Source organism: Lactuca serriola, chromosome 2, assembly GCF_051521515.1.
Source record: "Lactuca serriola cultivar US96UC23 chromosome 2, Lser_US96UC23_V15, whole genome shotgun sequence".
Lineage (NCBI taxonomy): Eukaryota > Viridiplantae > Streptophyta > Magnoliopsida > Asterales > Asteraceae > Lactuca > Lactuca serriola.
In genome coordinates, this window is record NC_136409.1 from 4,728,393 (window position 1) to 4,740,692 (window position 12,300).

Here is a 12,300-nt window from a genome sequence, read left to right on the forward strand (position 1 = left end):
GAGTCCAGTCGCGAACCCGCGACCAGATCTGCGATCCTACTCGGCGAGTCTGGGCTCCAACTCGCCGAGTCCCTTCTTAAAACACCCCAAAAATATAATTTTAACAATACTAGAGATTCCGGGCTGTTACAATTCTCCCCCACTAGAATCAGACTTCGCCCTCGAAGTCTCACTCTGAAAATAGTTCCGGATGCTGCTCCCGCATCTCACGTTCTGGCTCCCAAGTCATTTCCGATCCCTTCCGGGGTTGCCACTGAACCAACACCAGAGGTACCTCCTTGTTCCTCAGAACCTTGATCTTCCGATCCCTGATGACCACTGGTCTCTCAGTATAATTCAGGCTCGCATCCACCTAAATGTTCTCTAGTGGAACCACTGCTGACTCATCGACTAAACACTTCTTCCATTGCGACACATGAAAAGTGTCGTGGATCTATCTCAATTCCGTTGGCAACTCCAAACGGTAGGCCACCCGTCCTACCCTCGCAATCTCACAAAAAGACCCAATATACCGGGGCCCCAACTTGCCCCTCTTCCTGAATCGAATCACTCCTTTCCAAGGAGAGACCTTCAGGAATACGAAGTCGCCGACCTGCAACTCAAGCTCGGACCGGCGTCTGTCTGCATAACTTTTCTGTCGGCTCTAGGCGGTCAATAACCTTCGTTTAACCTGCTGAATCTGCTCTATCGACTGAAGCACAATCTCTGTACTACCCACCACTCCCTGTAACCGAGAATTACCCAAGATGCAACTCTGCTCTAAATCCCAACGATCACTCAGCCCATAAGGGTTAGGAAACCATGAATCACCGGATCCCCAATCCAAAGCCCACTTTATCCATTTCGGAACGACTGAGAGACCCATTCTCACTCTCAGAGCAACCCTCACGAGTTCTCCTCTTGCAATCGTATACACATGCTGCACTAGCCCCAACATACCTCTCTCTTCCCTTACCTAGGGAAATCCGCTTGACGACCTTGTCACTACTCCATGTATCGCACATGCTCTGGATCTGCTTGCAAGGACTCTTGGGTCAATGCGTTACCTCTCCTCAGCAAATGAGGGTCCCACACCACCTCCTATGCAACAGCTCAAAAGGGCGGCATACCAATGCACTAATGATGGCTGTTGATATGGGACAACTCAACCAAGGATAAATACGTGCCGCGGCTTCCTCTGAAATCTAATACACATGCCCGAAGCATGTCCTCGAGCGTCTGGATTGTTCACTCTCTCTAAAGTGTCCTCAGACGTCATCATGATAAGCTCATTTCTCATATTCCTCTTCGAGACTGAGTACCAGATCAGCTTTTGGCTCCACAGCTAAGCCCCCAAAGGTCACCCATATCATGATCCAAATATCCCACTAACTTCCTCCCCGTGACCACTATCCTGGCCCAGTGACACGCAAGTCACGAAATCCTCTTTTCCTCATGCGAGAAAAATACAATCCAACCGAGGATCGTCTCAACTCAAATCGTTGGTTTCTGCTGCGCATATTCCTTGCGTATCTTCCCGTATCTCCCGACAGAGACGGAGACCCCCGTCTCGCCCCCGACTCAACATCCAGGCTCTAAAACTCAAGACTAGGGCTACTCTCAACCAAAAACTCTTCCACATCATACACTACCCGAAGAACATTCCAACATCGAAATTCTCTTACCATCTAGTGAGTATTGCGACTCCACGCAGTATCACAACACCCTCTGACTAGTGAGTACTGCGACTCGAATATCCATCACAGACTCTGGAGACAATCAACGTAACAAATGCCCATCTTTGCGAAACTCCACTCTCCCAATTAATCTCCCTGGATACCCATACTCGAAGGGCTCCTACTAGATCCACAGATACTTGATATGCCACATGTCGATTCAATTCAGGATTCACGAGTAACTCCGAAATAAAGATATCATACCCGGATATCTTATAATACCCCAACCAAACATCACAAGATTCTGTCACAACCACTGATCTCCCGCCCCAAGCACCATATAGACACAATAATACATCTCCTCTGAACCCCATAATTAGATCTACATTTTTCCCACATTACAACTTCGGTGCATCTAATTTCTCGATTGGAATATGAGAAAACGCTGACGCTACGAAATATGCTGATAATTCTCCGAAACCCTTTTTCCCGACGCTCAAAATCCAAACAAGGATACGCATACCGACCCCGGGAGTTGGCTGCCCAATCATTCTCTATCTACTTGCAACAACACCAATCACCTGTCATGGATACATTCATCCTCCTCCTCAAGTACTTCCCGCATTAACTCACTCTGACCCCTTTCCTCGATCACCGACATCTCTGGTCTCATGATCTCTTACAGCATATCTCTATACTCCACTTATAACTACTCTTGACAAATCTTTGCTTTCTTCCATACTGCACCCGGTTCTCCCCCACTTAGGGTTTGATCCATCACCAATTAGCACACAACCAACCCACGACTATTTTTCACCAGCGAAATTGCACCTGCCCCAGGAAAGTGCTACGCAACGCCCAATAATTTCCCCTTAAGGAAATCAATCGACCCCCTATACTCTGACCTCTGATGAACTCCTCAAGAACTTCTCATCACGACTGCCTCTAATCGTTCCAAATCTCATACCAATCCAGCACTAAGCATCTCCACTGCTCAATAACATCCCTGGCTCATAGACTGCACCGCAGAATCATCGTTCCTCTCCCCTCAACTCATCAATCAATGTTCCAACGCCGGAATTGTCCCAAGGACAGGGACCCACTCCCAACATAGACGAAAACTCTCGGCACTGCAAAACTCGATTGAACTCCCCACTGCTACCACTATAACACATCTTACTATTCTCAATTAGGTGTGGTGTGGTCCTCGACTACCTCAGTCCCAACTGACTGTCTGCTCACGATAAGTCACTGCCTCGCGGCACACATGCTACCTGATACTCTGGGGGAAATCATCATCGATAACGACCTGCAGGGTGTACCCCCAAACCCAAAACTGAAACATCAGGCCTCTCGTGTCTTGCACATGAACATAAATAGCACCACCCACCTAGAATGTGACCTCTCCTTTATCGACTGATTGCTCAACTCAGACCGAAATTTTCCTCTCCCTTTAACTCCTTACCAAAATACTCTGATAGGCACCCGCCTTTCCTCTCGAGGGACGCCTCTCCATACTCAATCATGGTCTACAGGCCTAAAAACCATAGCGTCCGATCTCTACCTCATCGATCATGACCGGATAACAAGACAACCACAAGCATCATTCACTACGAACCATGGTACTCATCCCATGACATCCCTTCTCAATCTGCTCCGGTGTATGGTACCCGAACCATAGCATCACTCCTCAATCTGCTCCGACATATGGTACTCGAACCATAACATCACTCCTCAATCTGCTCCGATGTATGGTACCCGAACCATAGCATCACTCCTCAATCTGCTCTGATGTATGGTACTCGAACCATAGCATTACTCCTCAATCTGCTCCAATGCATGGTACTCGAACCATAATATCACTCCTCAATCTTCTCCGATGTATGGTACTCGAACCATAGCATCACTCCTCAATCTGCTCCGATGTATGGTACTCGAACCATAGCATTACTCCTCAATCTGCTCCTTAGGACCTTCAGAATACTCCCTGTATCAAGTATGGGTCCTCTACTTTCAGTAGTACGGGCCCATACTACCTGCCACATCTACCCATACTTTCCACACGGACCATCCCAGAGCTCCCAAGTAGCTGCTCGACCTGCTCTTTCACCAATCCCATCGCACGTGCTCGCTCCCCAGCGAAATCCTCTACCCTTCCATCGCACTCATCTGGCTAGGTTTACTCCCTAGTCTCTTCCGTTGTCCTCCCACTTCTTTGCTATCAGCTGCTGAAGAGCTCCTAATGATGCCAGTCATCTACCTCCTGAATATCGTCATACTCACTTAGTAGCTGACTCCCATCATCGAGAGTTCCACAAAGCACAAAGCAAGCAGCATTCGAGCATCGAAGAATACATAGGACTCCCTCTCTGTGATAACTCCACCTTCTCGGCTCATCCTCAGAAGTACCACTGAACTCTATAACTCTACCCCACGTGCGTTCTAACTGGATACTCTCTCTCTCGTCACATACTCAAAAGCATAACACATATAACAACAAATCCTAGGCTAAGGCATCACAAATCAGGCCACTCTAGTCCTAAGATATGAAATACCTAGCCTGTCTCTAGCATGCAATAATATTCCATAAAGTGCATCATAAATATTTCATAACACAAAAGTAAGGGTATTTTGGGAAATCACCATTGGCTCTGGCTGATTGTACACACTACTCTTTCTTGCTTTCTCTTTGAACTCCTATTTACTTTTAAAAAAAAACTATTTATTTGAAAACTTTTTCTTACTTCCTCAGTTTGAGTCCAGATTTACCCGGAGGCACATCCGAATCCCTCAAACCAAGGCTCTGATACCAATTTGTAACACCGTAATTTTCAAGACAAAATTTTTCATTTAAATAATCATTTTAATATTATAACACTTGTTTAAAATCTCATTCATAATTGAATTACAAAACATTGTTTCAATTTCACTTGAATAGAAAGCCAGGATCCTCCAAAATATAACTCTTTCTTTGGTGTGTACAATTGAGCCGGTACCATCCCGTGTTACTGAAAGAACCTAAAACAACATAACATAAAACACTGTAAGCACGGAGCTTAGTGAGTTCCCCAATATACAACTTACGCACATACGCCTTTCCAGGCCCTGACCTTCCGGTCCACAGTACAACGCCTTCCGGCCCATGAGATAATCGCCTTCCGGCCCATAACGTATTGCCTTCCGGCCCATATAAACATACACAGCACGCATAACAAATAACTTACCACATATAGCACATATTTCACATATCATATACGACCTTTCGGTCACATAACATATTGCCTTCCGGCCCATAACATATTGCCTTCAGGCCCGTATAACATACATAACACGCATGGCAATTATCTTACCACATATAGCACGTATATCACATATCATATCCGACCTTCCGGTCACACAGTCATACCCTTCCGGGTACAGTATAGTGAGAAGACTCACCTCGCGGATACTGAAAGTTAGCAACTCCTGAAATCCCTCGTACTTGATCCGCCGAGCTACAAACTCCCTATAACATCATATATCTCTTATTAACACTTTTATCTTCCAAGTTAACTGACCCTAAGGAATCACACATAGGTCAACTCTGGTCAACGGTCCACGGTCAACTCGACCGGACTCGGCGAGTACTCTGGCGACTCGGCGAGTCTATTCGTCCTCCAATCCTCTAAGGTTTCCCTTCTACTCGTCGAGTATCCTCCTTGACCCGATGAGTTACTCCTGGAAGAATCGCGGGGCCACCCCAACTCCACTCGCCGAGTTTGAAGAACAGCTCGACGAGTCCCAGTTATTCTTCAAGCTACTCGCCGAGTCTGCTCATCGGACTCGGTGAGTCCATGCCATGCAGCCGCTCAAACTGCTTCCTAAGGTCAGAACTGCTCCGACCATTCATAGGTCTGGCCCTCCTAGACTGGTCCATTACGTAAGGTCCTCATTTCGGTGCTCATGCTACACCCCAAGACTTATAATTTACATGTTGACCTAAGGCATAAGGATTTCAATCCAAAACCTTCATCAATTCCCGAAATGCACAGGCATGGGACATTTTGGACCTCCAAAGGTCTCAACCCGGGGTTACAATCGTTTGGGGAACTAGGGTAACATTCAATCTATCTACAAAAGGGTTCCATAAACCCTAATCCTCTAAACACATCACCATAGAAGAGCATACTCGAATTCTTACCTGGATGATGCACTTTCTGTGTCCCCAATCCTCAGAACGTGATTCTCTTGTTGTTCCTTTAGCCAAGCCCTTCTCTTCCTTGCACCAAAACTCCTTCACAATCACCAATGGCCTTTAATCTTGCTCTAGATGCACACAATCGATTTAGGGTTCTTCTCAGAAGGCTAAAACGAACAATGACGGCCTATAAGTCCTTTTTATACGTCCCAAAACTGAACGGCTAGGGTTTCCGATGAACGGCGCAGACTCGCCGAGTCCATATCTGGACTCGTCGAGTCCAGTCGCGAACCCGCGACCAGATCTGCGATCCTACTCGGCGAGTCTGGGCTCCAACTCGTCGAGTCCCTTCTTAAAACACCCCAAAAATATAATTTTAACAATACTAGAGATTCCGAGCTGTTACATTGGATGTGGTAAAGGATTACGACTGCGAGATCCTGTACCACTCAGGCAAGGCTAATGTTGCAGCCGATGCCATGAGTCGTAGAGCGGCGGGCGCCTCGATGCGAGATGTTTGCATGAGATTGACAGTGATGAATCCGGTGTGGGACACCTTTGAAGGGGCCCAGGCAGAGGCCATGAGACCGGAGAACCGAAAAAGGGAGCGAGTGATCGGGCAGGTATCGAAGTTTGTTACCGATAGTCGAGGACTTATGACCTTTCAGGGTCGGGTGTGGGTACCATTTGTGGGCGGAAAGCGTACCATCTTGATGGAGGAGGCGCATAGATCGAAGTTCTCGATCCACCCCGGGGCCACTAAGATGTATTTGGACCTAAAGAAGGAGTATTGGTGGCCCTGTATGAAGAGGGATGTTGCATGGTTCGTAGAGAGGTTCTTGACCTGTCGCAGGGTTAAGGCCGAGCACCAGTGTCCACATGGCAAGTTGTAGCCGTTAGAGATTCCCGAGTGGAAGTGGGAACAGATCACCATGGATTTTATCACCAAATTGCCGAGGAATGCTAGGGGAGTCGATGCAATTTGGGTGATTGTGGATAGGTTGACAAAGAGCGCTCATTTCCTTGCCATCAGTGAGAGCTCTTTTGTGGAGAGGCTGGCAGAGTTGTACGTGAAGGAGGTGGTATCGCGGCATGGATTACCGATCTTGATTGTCTCAGATCGAGATGTGCATTTCACTTCCAGATTTTGGAAGAAATTTCATGAGCAATTGGGTACGAGGGTGCATTTTAGTACCGCATACCACCCGCAGACTGACGGGAAGAGCGAGCGGATGATTCAGACGCTCGAGGACATGCTTCGGGCATGTGTACTGGATTTCGGCGGGAGTTGGGACACGTATTTTCCCTTAGCTGAGTTTTCCTATAACAACAGCCATCACTCGAGCGTTGGTATGCCACCCTTTGAGCTGTTGTATGGAAAGAGGTGTCGGATGCCCATTTGATGGGGTGACGTAGGGTAATGTGTGATGGGTAGTACAGAGATAGTGCTTTAGACAACAGAGCAGATACAGCAGGTCAGACAGAGGTTATTGACAACTCAGAGTCGCCAGAAGAGTTATGCGGTTAGGCGTCGATCGGAGCTCGAGTTTTAGCTCGGGGATTTTGTGCTCCTGAAGGTGTCTCCTTGGAAAGGAGTGATCCGTTTCAGGAAGAGGGGCAAGCTGGGGCCCCGGTATATTGGGTTGATTAGGGTGATCGGGAGGGTGGGCAGAGTAGCATATCAGTTGGAGTTACCTGCGGAGTTTGACCAGATTCATGATACCTTCCACGTGTCGCAGCTGAGGAAGAGTATAGCCGATGAGTCGGTAGTGGTACCATTAGAGGATATCTAGGTGGATGCGAGTCTGAATTACGCTGAGAATCCGATCGTAATCTTGGATTGGAAGATCAAGGTTTTGAGGAGCAAGGAAGTTCCCCTGGTGCACGTCCAGTGGCAACATCGGAAAGGGTTCGACCTGAACTGGGAATCGGAGTCGGAGATGCGAGAACTGCATTCGGAGTTGTTCGCAACATGATCTTCAAGGGCGAAGTCTAGTTCTAGTGGGGGAGAATTGTAACATCCGAAAAATCAGGTATACCTTATGAACCTTCATCTTTGAGCAAGGGGCACATTTGGCCTTTGTTAAGGAAATGCATGTTTAGCGAGTACGCAGGGCGTACTGGGGTGTACGCTCAGCATACTTGTCCGCGTCTTGAGTGGGAAGGGTCGCCAGGTACGCGGGGCGTACCAATGTATACGTGGGGCGTACCCGGCCCATAAGAGAAACCCTAATATGTTGAGCCTCCCTATTTAAGCAACCTTAAGGCCCTTTTCTTGGCCACCTTTTCCAGAGCTTTACCATTTCAAAACCCTAAATCTCATTCATATAGCAAGGGAGTGTCTAGGAGGGCTTAGTATTGTGTTCTTGGCCATTTGGAGAAAAGTGATAGCCTTAGAGGAGGAAGAGTTGGAGCTCAAGATTTTGGATCCGAGTTTAGCAGTGAAAGAAGCTTCATTTTGTTGTAAAAAGCTTCAAGCTTTGCATCTTTTCAGTTCATACTTTGTAAAGAGAAGTTTTAGGGTTTTTGGTCCCCAAAGTTCATAGCTTTTTGAGTGGTTGAGTTCTTAGAAGTCGAGATCTGTCCCATTCTAGCTCATTTAGTGTTGTTATGTGATAAAAATCCAGTCTTGGTTGTTAAAGGTTGTTCATGCATGAGATATGGACCTTTTAAGGTTGGAAATACAGTCTTTTGGGTGTTTGTGACTTCCACAGCCATGCAAAGGCTTAAAGCCACCGGCTTTATGGATTAAGTCGTGTTAAAGAAGTTAGATCTGGATTTTGGGCGCAAGTCTTAACCGATTAAGACATGAATGAAGAGGAGGAGAAAGTTGGGTGTTACGCTAGGCGTAATCCCAGTACGTGCGGCGTAAGGGGCTGCATACCCCGATTCTGTGAAGCCACTGGGTACGCTTAGCGTACAGATCTGGTACGCAATGCGTACCCCAGAAGGTTGAATTTTGTTGACTTTTAGGGTTTGGTCAACTTTAGAGTATTTGAGCCTTGAGAGGGGTAAAATGGTCTTTTACCCTCCTGAGAGTGCTAAGAGAGGGAATGGTCTAGCCTTGGGAAATGTGTTAATGTCGAGTGTTTATTTCGTATGATTAGGCGGAGCCTAGATCCTATTTTCACGGAGTCCGATATTTCCGAGTTTCCGAGTTACGCAAGGTGAGTCTTCTCACTATATGAGTTGACCAGAAGGTCTTATGTGCTATGTATGAGATTGTGTGCCATGTATGAGATTATGTGCTATGTGATGTAGGTATGATATATAATTGTATTGACCGGACCAAAGGGTCCAACGATTTAGAACGGACTGGAGGGTCCAACGAGATAGACTGGGCCAAAGGGCCCAACGAGCTATGATCGGACTAGAGGGTCCAACGAGCTACGGGACCGGAGGGTCCCGCTAAGACACATCGACTGGAGGGTCGTACAGTAGCCTCGAGTGGCGTATATATTGTATGTGGTATTTTGGGGAACTCACTAAGCATTTATGCTTACAGTTGTTGTGTTATGTGTTTCAGGTACTAGCGAGGACCGTGGAAAAGCATCGGCGTGACCCGTACACACAGATAGGAGATTTGATTTTGTGATCTTGGGATATGTTTTGATTTGATAACTATTGTGGAATACTTTTTGAGAATTTTATATATATAAATTTGGTTGTTGAAAAATGAAAATTTTGTTTTAAAAATTACATTGTTACAACAAGAAGTTGAGAATCAATTAGGCAGGAACATCAAGATGCTCTAATCCGATCGGGAGTTGGGAGAGTATCTTAGCATTGAGTTCATTGACTATCTTAAGGAATGTGGGATTGTCTCACAATTGACACCTCCTAAAACACCACAGCTGAATGGTGTGGTTGAGAGGCGTAATTGAACCTTGTCAGATATGGTTCGTTCCATGATGAGTTGAGCTTCGTTGCCAATCTCTTTCTAGGGGTATGCCTTAGAGATTGCCGCCCATATACTTAATCTAGTCCCAACTAAAAAGGTTGCCAAAACACCTCACGAGATGTGGACTGGGAAAGTTCCCAATTTAGACCACATCAAGATTTGGGGTTGTGAAGCTTTCGTGAGGCGTGAGACTCATGACAAGCTTGAACCTCGAAGTGAGAGGTGTATTTTCATCGGCTACCCACAAAGATTCTTTGGTTACCTCTTCTACAGACCCAGTGATAATGTCGTCTTTGTAGCAAGAAGGGGAGTGTTTCGTGAGAGAGAATTTATAAGCCAAAGGGATAGTGGAAGGCAAATTGACCTTGAAGAGCTTCAAGAGTCAAGTGGTGAAGGATCCTCAAATATTGTTGGTCAACCTGAGGAGGACTCCTGTTCAGCACACCTGATTTTTATTATGGTTATCATATCACTACTGAAGGTGATACATTTATCAGTGATAGTACCCTGATAGACTTGGATGAACCTAATAATGATAAGGAAGCCATGGCAGGCCCTGAGTCTGCAAAGTGGAAGGAGGCTATGGATAGCGAGATTCAGTCCATGTATGATAATCAAGTTTGGAACTTGGCTGACAATATACCAGGTCGTAAGACAGTTGGGTGAAAATGGATCTTCAAGAAGAAGACCGGCATGGATGGAAAGGTACACACTTACAAAGCGCGACTGGTAGCGAAGGGCTTTACTCAAACTCTGGGAGTTGACTATGATGAGACCTTCTCATCAGTAGCGAAGATTAATTCTAATAGAGTTTTACTGGCCATAGCTGCATTTCATGATTATGAAATATGGCAAATGGATGTCAAAACCGCTTTCCTTAATGGAAAGTTGGCTGAGGATGTTTACATGGCTCAGCCAGAGGGTTTTGTCGATACAAAATACCCTAATAAAGTGTATAAGCTTGAGAAATCCATTTATGGATTGAAGCAAGCATCTCGCAGATGGAATCTGTGCTTTGATGAGAATGTCAAAGAGTTTGGCTTTTTGAGGAGCGAGGATGAGTCCTGTGGATATGTTAGGGCTAGTAGGAGTATAGTTAGCTTTTTGGTGTTGTATGTGGATGACATACTACTCATAGGAAATGACATCCCAACCTTGCAGGAGGTTAAGTCCTATATTGTGAAGTGTTTCACTATGAAGGACCTTGGAAAAGTTGCCTATATCCTAGGGTAAGGATATTAAGAGACAGGAGTAAGAGACTAATTGGAATTAGTCAAAGTACCTACTTGGATAAGGTTTTGAAGAGGTTCAGCATGCAAGACTCCAAGAAAGGGGAATTACCTATCCAGAGTAATGCCAAGCTGAATAAGACTCAGAGTCCGAGTACAAAGGCTGAGATAGCTGAGATTAGTCACCTACCATAAGCTTCCGCTGTAGGATCCATCATGTATGCTATGACTTGTACTTGCTCTGATGTGGCCTTTGCTTTGAGCATGGTCAGTAGATATCAATGGAACCCTGGCAAGGCTCACTGGACTGCGGTAAAGTACATTCTCAAGTATATGCGGAGGACTAAGGACTGGGTCCTTACCCTCGGTGGTAGTGATAACTTGAGACTGGAAGGATATAGCGATGCTAGCTTTCATAATGATAGGGATAATTTCCGCTCTCAGTCAGGCATGGTCTTTATCCAAAATGGAGGGGCAATTACTTGGAAAAGTTCCAAACAGGAGACAGTAGTTGATTCAACTTGCGAAACAGAGTATATAGCAGCAAGCAAGGCAGCAAAGGAGGCGATATGGCTAAAGAACTTCATCGGAGACCTTGGAGTTGTGCCATCTATAAAAGAGCCAATGGAAATTTTCTGTGACAACGAAAGTGCGGTTGCTTTAGCTAAGGAACCAATAGATCAAGGAAGATTTAGGCATACCGACAAAAAATACCATTTCATCAGACATCAAATAGAAGAAGGACTCCTCGTGGCAAAGAGGGTATCATCAGATGAGAACCCAACAGATCCCCTCATGAAGGGACTGAGTAGGGTTAAGCATCTAAAGCATGCGAGGCGCATAAGGCCAAAGGATGATATTAGTTTTAATAATTAGATAGTTTTCTGAAACTTGTAAAATGTAATTGACATTTGATGATTAAAGAAAAGTTGTTATTTATTTATGAGTAAAGTGTTACTATCTTATGTTAATCGTTTGCTATGGTTTCAATTTTGCATGTTTTGACTTCCTGAATAATTATGTTATTATTCAAACTCTCCACAGTCAGTCATACTTTGGAAGTAGGTATTGATTTAAGACTGTCATAAATTTGGCTTGTATGATTTGTCTAATGTGCATTAGACATAGCAATGGTTGCTGCAACATTCATGAGTACACATAAGGACTGAGTATTGGATTCAACCCACACTCACTTGCATCACTTCATGGAATTTATCTCGAGTGATCGTGAGACGGGAATATCATATAAATCTTCAAACCTAGAGATATGAATTGTTGACTATAAGTTGGTTATCCATTGATTATACGAAAATGCAGTGGTAACTCGATGTTATAAAA